We start from the raw sequence: 13,279 nt of genomic DNA, 5'->3' as shown, positions 1-13,279 counted from the left end.
AAGAGAGGATCTTAGATCGTACACTCGAGGGGCCCTAGTGACAGGGGTAACCCGTTCACGAACATCTAGGATACTCTCTTGAAAGGAGAGGCAACTTCTCCATAAGGAAGTAAGAGACCGAACTAAACCCTTATCTCTATCCTTAATGATATCGATTGGATTTGGATTCTTGTGATCTACCGATGCACCCTAGTGACAGGGGTTAACCGTAACAGGATTTCACATGGATTTTCTCCATTTAGTGCTTAAGGATAGCAGCTTTAACTTTCGGCGAATGCATGTCGATTGACAATGAGGAAAATATAGAACATGATACATCAGGTTCCACCACAACGAAACCGAAATCCTAGAATCCATTTTTCAAAGCTCAATTCCCTCCAAGATCGATTCTCTCATCCTTCTCTTTCTCTCTTCAATCACTCTCGTTAGTTTGCAAGCGCCAAAGCCAACTTTCGACCATCTAGATAACTTACTTTGCGACATCTCTAGTGCTTAATCAATAGTCTCTGTGGTTCGACAATCTTATATATTACTGACGACGAATCTGTGCACTTGCAGAATCGTAACAAGTTTTTGGCGCCGTTGCCGGGGACTATTTTCGATTAACATTAGTTGATTAGCATATGAGTTACCCTAGACATTTTTCTTTTTTCCTTTGCATTTTCTTTCTTGTTTTCATTATGCACTTTCTTTCTTGCAATTTAAATTCTGCATTTTCTTTCTTGCTTTTCATATAGCATTTTATTTCTTGTCTTTAATTATTAATTTTTATTCTTTTCTCATAATTTTTTTTTTAGATACCATGAGTACTAACATGTCAAGCAGGTCCTTAAGAGATTTCTCTGTACCCATTTCTACAAGATTTTTATCTCTCATTATGCAGCCTCATATTGGAGCAGAAAGTTTCCAACTAGACCCAAAGTTAATTTTCATGATACAAGGTCATAAATTTGGAGGAGAAATATTAGAAAGTTCTTATCTACATCTTGAGACATTTCTAGAACTTTGTGATATGGTGAATTGTGAAGGAGTGTCAGCAGATACAGTTCGATTGATGACATTTCCTTTTAGCATCAAGGATACAGCAAGGACTTGGTTATATTCTCTCCGTCCTCAAAGCATCACAAGTTGGGAACAATTGGAGAAGCAATTTCTGAATTATTTTTTCCCTCCAAGTAGAACGATTTACATGAGGAATTGCATCACAAATTTTGCTCAAGCATATGGAGAATCATTATTTGAAGCATGAGACAGATTCAAGAGTCTACAAAGACAGTGCCCTCATCATGGTTTGGAAAAATGACTAACCCTGCACATATTCTATAAAGGAATTTCTATCTCAGATAAGTATTTGTTAGATTCATTAGCTGGAGGTTCTTTTATGGATAAGAGTGTAGATGAAGCATATACATTAATTGATCAAGTAACATTGAACCTCCATGAATGGTCGAACAAAAGTTGGATGGAATCTCCCTAAAAAATTCAAGAAGTGCAAGCCATAAATGCAAGAGAGCCTATCAAACAAAATGCAGTTCAACCACCCAAAAATATTGAAATTCACAAGTCACAGAATGAGGAGTTTAAACATTTAGGGGAAAATATTAATAGCATAGTTTTAAAATGGTTCAAAGAAGATCTTCCTCCTACACAGACAAGGTCTAGTGAAAATGGTAGTGATATTAAGTTGATAAGTGGCAAGAATCATAAAGAACTTCTGAGAAATGACTTGTACAGAATTGAGGAGAAGAACAATAGAAGATCACAAGAACTTAATTCCATTACTCTAGAAAGTTCCCAAAGGCCACAAGTACCTTTTCCTCAACAATTGATCACACCTACACTAGATAAGCAAGTTGGACCTCCTCCGCAAGCTCAATGGGAATATGGGAAAAAGGAAGAACCTTCCCAAGACCTTCACTAAAGGTTCCTTTTCCACAAAGGCTAGTGAGGGTCAATGAAAAAGAAGACTTTGACAAATTCTGTGACACTAATATGGTTGAGTGTAGATTTCTAGATGTATATAAAGATGAGGACTCTTCAGATGAGGATTGTGATGATAAAGCTGTGGATAACAAGTTTTCAGATTTACCTTCTGGGTTTACAGGGTGTTTGTTAGAGTGTATACTAAAAACTTAGCTTTTGTATAAACATTTATTTAGAAATAAAGAATCACAATGGTCAAATATCTACATTTATTTGTTAAATATAATTTATTCAATTAATTTATATTATAGACAACATAGTGTGTGGTGTCACACATAGAAGATCATGTTGTCAGTTCTTTATAAATTATAAACAGTTGCTCGCGACTAAAATGGAAAGGAACAAACCGTTGAAGTCGTCGTAGTGTAATTAAGTATTAGTTTATCTTAACTAATAAATTACACTGATACACTCCAAGTGTATTGAGTAGGACCATTTTAGGTAAGTTTTTTTTTTGTACTGACTTTATAAAAGAACTAGACCTTAGTTATTATGGAAATGTGTTGTAACAACCCACCCTTCTTACTACTACTCTCTAAGGGCGACCGTTACCTAACTACTACTCTACTTACTAGTGTCATTGACGCTAGTACTAGCAATACTTAGATTTATCACGGTCCAGAGGAATTCCTACTGAAAAATTTCGGCAGTCTCCCCTGTACCGGTGACCAAATCCATAGTACATAAGATATATACGCAGCCACAGGCGGCTGGAACTCATTTTTCACAACCACACAGTTATAAAAACAACAGTAAAAACAACCAACTATATCACTCCACAATTAATTAAAGTGACTAAATGCATATGTGGAAATAAACTCAACTACAATCTCACAAACTTCATAATAGTGTTAAAGAAAAGAACTAAAGCATAAACTCTAATCAAATAGGTCCTGCAGGTTTGATAACACTCTCTGGATCTCTCCATAGTGGCAGTCATCACACACCTTCATCACCACCACCATCCTGTCGTCTCCCTTCATATCTTAGCTTTTCCTTTATCTGCAGTAGGAGGAAAGAAAATAGATCTATAAACGAAACGCTTAGTAAGTACTAATCTATCTCACAAAAACTCGAAGTGCATAAAAAGTAATGCAATAATACTGAAACTGAAATGCTAAAGCAAATCTGCATGTGCTCATGGTATACAGAAAATGAAACTGGATACTAAACATGCTCACTATCTAACAGGATAATAAGAAATTAACACTGTAAGCTTAGAATTAAAGAAACTAACTTTTTATTTAATCTAAGCATAAAACTTGTTTCAATTTCCTATATCCTTGTAATAGAAATTAATCTTTTAATTTATATCTTTTACTTTCTTCTTCTTTCTTTCTTCTTAACTTTTCTTTTCTTTTCTTCTTCGGGCCCAGGCTTAGTACCATCTTTGTTTTGCGCGCTCTCTAATAGTGACTGGGGTAGCGAGCCTCCAGCCCTATGAGGATAAAGACCTCGGTCTTACCAGGGCCAAGACCTCGGAATTGGTCACCTGGATTTGTTTAACGACAACCTCGGAAGTCGGGTACTAGCCTCTTATTTTAAGTTACTTGTTATATCTTTTTAACTAGACTTTAGTCTTTTTCTTTACTAATGCTTCTTATAATCCTTTATTGGAGCCTAATAGAATCCTATAGATATATCTAACAAGTATAGGATTATAACTAACCAAGCATACTATATAAAAATAACATAAGGGAAAACAGATCTGAACTCTCTAAGCATGTTATAAAACAAAGCAAAGGAAAGCAAATCTGAACGTACTAATCATGCTATAAAATAGAGCAAAAGAAAGAAACTTTGAACTTACTAATCATGCTATAAAATAGAGCAAAGAAAGCAACTTTAAGCTTACTAATTATGCTATAAAATAGAGCTAAGAAAGCAACTTTAAGCTTACTAATCATGCTATAAAATAGAGCTAAGAAAGCAACTTTGTACTTCCTAAACATGCTGTAAAATAGAGCAAAAGAAAGCTAACTTGGACTTTCTAAACATGCTGTAAAATAACTAAAGGCTGAATTGAAATGCTAAATCAAGGAATCTGGAACACATGTTAGAGTAGCACTAAAAGCTAACTAACACTGAAGCTAAAAACAAAGGAACTAGTCACCAACTAAAAGCTAGGGTTCGGATGGAAGCAAACCTAAGCACAACTGAAAATTTAAAAGGAACAAGTTGTCAACTGATGCTAGTGTTCGGATTAAGGAGAAGGATCAAAGTCCATTCACTTGCATAGCACTAACGGAAAGGAACAGAACCGAATCAAGGAGCAACTCCAGCAATAATAAGAAGGAACGATTCTAGTTATAACAAAAGAATCAATCCAGTATAGCATTTCCGAATGCAAAATACGGCTGCAAGTACAAGTAGGAAACATAAATCTGTACAGCATGCCTTAAATTCCAACATAAAGAATCTAACATCTCTAATAGGTAATTCATACAAATGGAATGGAAGGGAAACCTTAGCAATTCGGCTAGGTTCACAGAGCATGGAGAGAAAAGCCCTAACATATGATTTCACTCGGCACAGCAAAATCCGAAAGCAAGGAAACGAAATCCAAAGATTCGGAGCAACTCCTACCACAGGTGAGTAGTACTTACCACCGATTCTTGGACTTACAACCGAGAAGAGGAAATTTAGGGGTTCGGATGGAGCTTGAAGATCTCGGTCCCTTCTCGTCCGTGCGTTCACCTTGCCGAGAGAAGCTCGGATGTGTGCCAAACCCTCGGAGGAAGAAGGTCGCCGACCGCCGGAGTTAAGCCCTAAGCCGGCTTTCTTCGTTTCCGCCGCGAGAGGAGAAGAATCGCGCCGTGCGTCGCGTGTGAGGAGGAGAGGCGGGCCGCGAGGGGGAAAGAAAAACTAGGTTTTCTTTTAAACTAGGTTTATAATTATACTATGCTTTAAACCTAATTCTCTCCATATTGGGTTAACAAACCGCGCGTAGCTCGGTTGGTTAGGCTGTGTCCGGTTGGGTCAGTCCGACCCGAGGTCCCGGGTTCAAACCTCGCTTCCAACGCTTTTTGCCTAAACTTCTTTGGTTTTGTAAAAATGCTAAACGACCTCCAAAAATTACGCAAAAATACTCTAAAAATTTCTAAAAATCTCTAGAATATTTTAAAAGTATTTTCAAATATCTTTATGGACATTTGAAACTCAGAATAGGGAAAATTGGGTTGTTACAATCCCCCATACCTTATAAAAAGTTCGTCCTCGAACTTAGAATAGTTCTGGATACTTTTGTCTCATACTGTCCTCCCGCTCCCAAGTGATTTCCTCGTGCTTCTGGTTCTGCCAGATGACCTTCACTAGTGGTACTTCTTTGTTTCCCAATCTCTTGACTGCTCTGTCCACTATCTGTGTAGGTCTGCTCTCATAACTAAGATCCTCTTGGATCTGCACTGACTGAGGCTGAATCACTTGGCTCGGGTCATGGAGACACTTCCTTAGCATGGAGACATGAAATACATTGTGTATTGCTGACATGTCTTGTGGTAAGTCCAGCCTGTAAGCTACTTTCCCAATCCTCTCTATGATCAGGTAAGGTCCTACATAGCGAGGACTTAATTTGCCCTTCTTGCCAAATCTCATCACTCCCTTCATAGGAGCGACCTTGAGGAAAACTGAATCTCCTACTTGGAATTCCAATGGCCTACGGCGTGTGTCAGCATAACTCTTCTGTCTGCTCTGGGCGGTCTCAATTCTCTGTCTGATTTTCTGGATTGCTTGAGTAGTCTCATCTATCACCTCTATCTGAATGCCCAATTCTGCTTCCATCTCTTTTCTCTCTCCTGCTTCTTGCCAGCATATGGGTGATCTGCATTTCCTGCCATATAGTGCTTCATAAGGTGCCATCTTGATGGTGGCCTGATAGCTATTGTTGTAAGCGAATTCAGCTAAGCACAAATACTTGCACCAACTTCCTTTGAAATCTAGCGCACAAGCTCTGAGCATGTCTTCTAAAATCTGATTCACTCGCTCTGTCTGTCCATCAGTCTGTGGATGGAAAGCTGTGCTGAACTTGAGTTTGGTGCCTAGTGCATTCTGAATGCACTCCCAAAAGTGTGAGGTGAAGCGTCCATCTCTATCAGAAACGATAGATTTAGGAACTCCATGCAGTCTGACTACCTCTTTAACATATAGCTGGGTCAACTGCTCTATGGAGTGGGACACCTTGATGGCTAGGAAGTGAGCAGACTTGGTCAATCGGTCTACTATTACCCATATCGCATCATATCCATTGGTGGTTCTTGGAAGACCTGTTATGAAGTCCATGGATATGTCTTCTCATTTCCATTCTGGTATTGGAAGAGGCTGAAGAACTCCTCCTGGTCTCTGGAGTTCTGCTTTGACTCTCTGGCATGTCAAGCAGGTACTGACATATTTAGCAACGTCTCTCTTGAGTCCTGACCACCAGAACATCTGTTTCACATCTTGGTACACCTTGGAAGAACCAGGATGCATGGAGTATGGTGTGTTGTGAGCTTCTTCTAAGATCTTCTTCCTCAGTTCTTCATCATGGGGCGCGCAAATATGACTCCCTTGATAAAGAATCCCGCTATCTGTTACTCGAAACTCTGATTTGTCTTCTTTCTGTAATCCTTGCTTGATTTTCTGGATGTCTGGATCTTCACTTTGCTTTCTCTGTACCTCCTCAAGCAATGTGGACTCTAAGGTTAATGCAGAGAGTTGCTCTTCAATAATTTCAAGTCCAAAATCCGACAACTACTTCTGCAGTGGCAGGGCTAATGATGACAAAGACATCAGGGTGCACTGGATTTTTTGCTGAGTGCATCTGCCACTTTGTTAGCTTTGCCTGGGTGGTAGAGGATTTCACAGTCGTAATCTTTGACCAACTCCAGCCACCTGCGCTGTCTCATGTTTAAGTCCTTCTGAGTGAAGAAGTACTTAAGACTCTGATGATCTGTGAAGATTCTACACTGAACTCCATACAAATAATGTCGCTAGAGTTTAAGTGCAAAAACCACAGCTGCCAGCTCAAGATCATGAGTAGGGTAGTTCTTCTCATAATCTTTGAGTTGTCTGGAAGCATAAGCTATGACTTTTCCTTCTTGCATGAGTACAGCTCCTAAGCCCATCTTGGAAGCATCACTGTAGATGTCGAAACTCTTGTCGCTCTGTGGAACAGTCAGAATGGGAGCACTGATCAATCTCTTCTTTATCTCTTGGAAACTCTGCTCACATTTATCTGACCATTCGAATCTCTTGTTCTTTCTTGTGAGGGCTGTTAGTGGAGAGGCTATCCTGGAAAAGTCCTCCACGAACTTCCTGTAGTACCCAGCTAAACCAAGGAAGCTTCTGATCTCTCTGACGTTCTTGGGTCTACTCCAGTTGTTGACCGCTTCCACTTTGGCTGGATCCACTTGAATACCTTCTTTAGAAATAATGTGACCTAAAAACGCCACCTGATTTAACCAGAACTCGTACTTTGAGAATTTAGCATAAAGCTGCTTCTGCTGAAGAGTCTGCAGTACTATCCTCAAGTGCGTGTCATGCTCCTCTGGGGTCCTTGAATAGATCAGAATGTCATCGATGAATACAATGACAAATTTGTCAAGATATTCTATGAACACTCTGTTCATTAAGTCCATGAAGACCGCAGATGCATTGGTCACTCCAAAAGGCATAACTACAAACTCGTAGTGTCCATATATGGTTCTGAATGCCGTTCTGGGTATATCTCTTTCTTTCACCTTCAGCTGATGGTACCCAGAGCGCAGGTCTATCTTTGAGAACACCGTTGCTCCTCTTAACTGATCAAATAAGTCATCGATCCTGGGAAGGGGGTACTTGTTCTTGATTGTCACTTGATTCAAAGCTTTGTAGTCTATGCACATCCTCATTGATCCATCTTTCTTCTTGACAAACAACACAGGAGCTCCCCAAGGTGAGTGACTGGGGCGAATGAAGCCTTTGTCAAGTAACTCCTGTAGTTGTTCTTGTAACTCCTTCAGCTCTGCTGGAGACATGCGATACGGAGCTTTTGAAATTGGACCGGTTCCAGGAACCAATTCAATCTCAAATCCACTCATTTATTGGGAGGTAGTCCAGGTAGATCTGCTGGGAATACCTCGGGATATTCACATACCACCCAAACCCCCTCTTTCTTACCTTCTTTCTGTTCTTCTGCACTTTCTTGACTGGAGCTCCGGGCTCCCTACTGTCTTGTCTTCTATCTTGGCTGGCTTGAACTCTATAAACTCCTCATAGTGCTTGTTGGTGATAGAACTCTTCATAGAACTCTAACTGAAAATCTTCCCAGCTCATCTTATCGATTGCTCTCTTGGTCTTTATCCTCTCCCACTACATACGAGCATCTCCAGATAGGCAGAGAGAGGCGCACTTGACCTTCTCGACTTCTGGCCAGTCAAGAAGCTCCATAGTGCTCTCCAGTGTTTTAAACCGAGCTTGGGCATCCCAGGGCTCAGTCGTGCCTGAGAAGCTCTCTGGTTTCAGCTTTAGCCACTGTATAAGGTAAGCTTCTGGTCTCTGAGGTGCTGTGACGGCTCCCAGGGCAGCTGGTGGAGTCTCAGTTACCACTGGATCCTCTGCAGTGACAGCTGGAGGAGGGGGAGGAACTGCTTGCTAGTTTGCCATCAGATTGGCAATCACTTGCTGCTGCTCTGCTACTTGTCTCTGGAGTTAGGCAACAACTTCAGAGAGATTGAGCTCAGTTAATCTAAGCTCTTCGTTCTCTTGATCTTGGTTCTCGGTACGAACAGTATGGGGACATCCTTTTTCTTAACATCTAATTATGCAAATAAAAAGACTTGCTATCTTCTCTATCCTTCCTAAACATACATATATATATGGATCAAGAAAGGAGAAACAATAACTTCTATCTTACTTAAGTACTCTATACTGCAGTTAATAATAAGAAAAGCAGAATAAAGAAATGATTTAAATACTTTCTTACTTAGAGACGGCGAGGATGATGCTGATGTGTATGTGATGCTGGAGAATGGCACACTGCTGTTACGCTCCGCAAGTGTACGGAAATGTCGCAAGTAATATAAAAGATTATCGTATCCACAGGGACTGGAATAAGCACTAGAAATGTCTCAATGCGAATTAGCTAAACAACTATCCAATCGTTTCAAAAGCAAAGTAAAGGTAAACAAATCTAATCTTAAAGATCAACAAACAAGAGTCTAGTGTTTTGGGTTATGATAAAGGGAGATTCTAGGAGTTTCGGTTTCTTTGTAAGATTTCTTGAATGTAAATGGTTCACCAATTCTTATCCCCCAATTGCCAAACATGTAGAAAGTTGCCGGTTCTCTCTTGCAATAGACAACCGGCTAAGGACTGAGAAATATATCTAAGTAGGATTAATTAGACATGAACCTACATTGTCCTTACACAGAAGCGCACCTATTACTATGCCTTCCTCGGATATCAACATAGAAGCCCACAACTCATTAATCTATCAAGATACAAAAAACTAATCACAAGATCCATCCTACTCTCTTGAATATTCCCATTTCCTCTTCAAGATTATCTCTCAAACGTCCTTACACGGGCTTGCACCTGTCACGTGGATCCCTCGGATGATCGAGTGAGAGTTTATCTTTACAAAGTCCACAAGAAATCCAAACAATCAATCAAGAATGAGAATTAAGCACAAATCACCATTAATCATTCAAGATCTAATTGATACAAGCAAGTCAATGTCATTGAAACAAGAAAATGGCAAATCCATTAGAGATTACATCAATCCATCATACAAATACTCCCTTAATCCTAGAATACAAGATCTACTCCATGAATCGAGGAAGAAAACCCGAAGAAATAGAGATTACAAGCATTTCTTAAATCCCCAATCCAAGAAATCAAGAAGAGGGGGAAAGAGAAAACTTATCTACTAAGAAGCCTCGTCTTCGGATCAAATCCTCGCTCCGGAGTCGAAATCATCGAGATCTCCCTTAGAATCGCCCAGAAATCCTCCCAAGAATGGGAGGAAACCACCAAATCTTGCCTTCTCCCAAAGGGGGAGAGATCCCCTTTCAATTCATGAAGAAGGGTTTAAATAGAGGAGGGAATCGGGCGCCACACGGCCCCGTGACACGGCCGTGTGAGATTCACACGGCCATGTCCAGTTCCCTCTCTGCCAAAGCTGCACGGCCGTGTGACTCCACACGGCCAGAACCCTTCTGCTCTCTGGAAATGCTACACGGCCGTGTGGTGCACACGGCCACAGCCTGCTTAGTCTCTGGAAATGCTACACGGCCGTGTGGTGCACACGGCCACAGCCTGCTTGGTCTCTGGAAGTCTCACACGGCCGTGTAGATCCACACGGCCATGTAAGGCTTCTGCTCTGGTTGGCTTCAAATCTTGACACGGCCGTGCGAGGTTCACACGGCCATGTCATCTTCCTCTTCTGTTGGTGCCAAACTCCACACGGCCCGAGCTCCATACCAGTGCATGGCCGTGTGAGGTACACGACCCGGTGCTTTCTCCCTTTGTTTCCTCCAATGCATGCCCAAAGATGTAGATTCTTCACCAAATCGACTCCTGTGTACAGAAAATGCACAAAAAGCAGATCTCCGAACCAAAAGAGTAAATATGCTTAAAGGAAAGCTGGAAGTATAAAAATGCATAGATCAAGCATGCTCAAAATATGTAAATGTGCGTAAAAACATGCATAAAAGAGTATATAATCTACGCACATCACACCCCCAGACTTAAACCTTTGCTTGTCCTCAAGCAAAATGCTGCAGTCTAAATTCATATGTTCTACAACACATTCATAAAACCCAGTGCACTTTCCTAACTCTATCAAAAAGTTTCATTAACAAGCATGATCATGGAAACAAGTAAAGTATGGTTCAAGCATAAGAATCTTGTGTGCAGTGTAAAAGTAACTCAACACCCTTCAAGTTTCAATCCATGTCCTAGTCAAGTCGTCATCAAATTTGAATTCCTAGTGTTCCCAGTGAACGACAAGTAACCAGTGATAGGCACTTACTCACCATTCACTTGGTTCATATTTCTCAACTAACCCAAGGTCTCAAAGGTGTGCTCAATCTCAAGAGAAGCTAAACAGTCATTTCCCCAGTAACCTAACTCGGTCTCAAAGGGGTGACTTGCTAGATTCCACTCATGACAACTGTTTTTTATATCCCTTATTATTCTTTTATTTATTTTTTTTCTCTTTTTTTTTATAAGTGTTTGCATTGTGCAAAACTTATTCACAAATGTACCTTTAGCACACATGTTGGGATATTTTGATTTTTCCAAATGAGCTTTAATGATTTGAGCCTCATCCAGTAACCAAAATGAAAGTTGAGAAATCACCATGGAAACCAAGTACTAAGCAAACAAGATGAATCATGACTATTTCAATGACATCAACTATTCAAGCGTCAAGCACAAGTGTAGTGAAAATAAAATCCTTAAGGTTGAACCAAAACTAAAACTCATCACCATAAGATTCTTAGCTTATTAATGCTTCCCAAGATAGAAAAAAGAACTACACAAAGTTTACTACTAGCACCATTCGAACATCATGAATCAAGACAATAATCGTGCTAACATTTCACTTGAATCCAAGAAAGCATATAAGTGAAGATTTGATGTTCTCAAGATGTATGCCACAAAAAATCAAAACAAAATGCAAGACATAAGCAAAAACAAAAACAAAAACAAAAACAAACAAAGCAAATCAAATGCATCTAATGCATCCCCCCAGACTTAAATTTTTCATTGTCCCAATGAAAACTAAAAACAATGTGGAGGAGATTTTAAGAGAAGTTACCAAGTGATGAGCTCCAAATGGTTGACATTCATGTTTTTAAAGATACTCCTCCATCCAATACTCACATTCCTCCACAACTTTGAATTCTACAACAATAAGATAGACAAGAAAAATTAAGTAGAGGATACATGTTTATTATAAAGAGAGAACTAAAGACATAAAAGAAAATAAGGAAAATGAACTTGGGTTGCCTCCCAAGAAGCGCTTGTTTAAGGTCATTAGCTCGACCACCTCATTAGATTCATCTAAATCTTGCTCTTGGAGGGGTAAGATATTTTAGAACCCTCCTACCAAGGGCTCTTATTATGGAGGGAGCTTTTATCAAAGGAGCTACAAAGTAAAGTATAACTCTCTCCATCTTCGTCTTCTTGGAAATTTTTTCAGGTGGTCAAAGACGGTTCAGATTGAGCTTCCAATTATTGGCCCATGTGAAATCTGCACATCCAAAAGAAAAACAAATCTCCCACAAGCATATTATATAGTATAGAGCTAGAACCATATCAAGATAAGATGAATAAGGAATAAAAACTGAATCACATCCAACAAAGTCAATTATAGGTACCTCCATAAAGTTTTCCAAAAGATCACAAGAAATACTAACCTTACTTTGCTGAGAAATACCTGAAATTTCTAAACATGTAAATGTGACTTCCTCTGAATCAAATGATGGTTCTGGCTCTAGCTTAGGTGTTGATGATATCAATGATGGTGATTCTTGAGACTCTACTAGCTCTGTATAAGTCCCTACACATTGTTCCACAACATGATCAATTCTTAGATCCTCTAAGGGTTGTCTTGACAAAGGTAGTGATCCTTGAGATGCTGCATCCACAACACAACTCCCTACACATTCTTCCATATCATCATCATCAACACATACATCAAAAAATAAACCAACATCTATGTCCTCAATAGGAGAATCAATAACAAGAGGATCAATAACTTCACTTGCAGTTTTAAGTTGATCTACCACATCACATTCATCATCTGAAAATTCAATGTCACTATAACACCTTATAAAATTTTGAGGTAGATCTGAAAACTTATTTACCACTATATTATCAATAAAATCCTCATCTGAAAAATCTTCATCTTCATATATATTTAAAAATCTACACTCAACCATATTAGTGTCACAGGATTTGCCGAAGTCTTTATTTTCATTTACCCCCACTAACCTTTGTGGAAAAGGAACCCTTAGTGAAGGTCCCGGGAAAGACTGAACTCCCTTTTTCCCAAATTCCCTTTGGGCTTTTGGAGGAGGTCCAACTTGCTTATCTAATGTTGGTGTGATTAATCGTTGAGGGAAAGGTACTTCTGGCCTTTGGGAATTTCCTAGATAAATGGAATTGAGTTCTTGTGATCTTCTATTATTCTTCTCCTCAATTCTAAACATGTCATTCTTCAGAAGTTCTTCATGATTTTTGCCACTTCTCAACCCCACATCATCACACTTTTCATTGGATCTTGACTGTGTAGGAGGGGGATCTTCTTTAAACCATTTTGAAACAATTCTAT

General features: G+C 39.5%; 1 non-coding gene across 1 annotated transcript; it reads right to left on the bottom strand.

Moving 5' to 3' along the window:
* Positions 1 to 1,187: 1,187 nt before the first annotated feature.
* Positions 1,188 to 1,293, bottom strand: LOC121998843. Its single transcript, XR_006116634.1, has one exon. It is a non-coding gene; the product is annotated as a small nucleolar RNA R71 (small nucleolar RNA).
* Between the last annotated feature and the right edge of the window lie 11,986 nt (positions 1,294 to 13,279).

This window comes from Zingiber officinale, chromosome 6A (assembly GCF_018446385.1).
Source record: "Zingiber officinale cultivar Zhangliang chromosome 6A, Zo_v1.1, whole genome shotgun sequence".
NCBI classification, from domain to species: Eukaryota; Viridiplantae; Streptophyta; class Magnoliopsida; order Zingiberales; family Zingiberaceae; genus Zingiber; species Zingiber officinale.
This window is presented reverse-complemented; position numbering and strand designations above follow the sequence as displayed.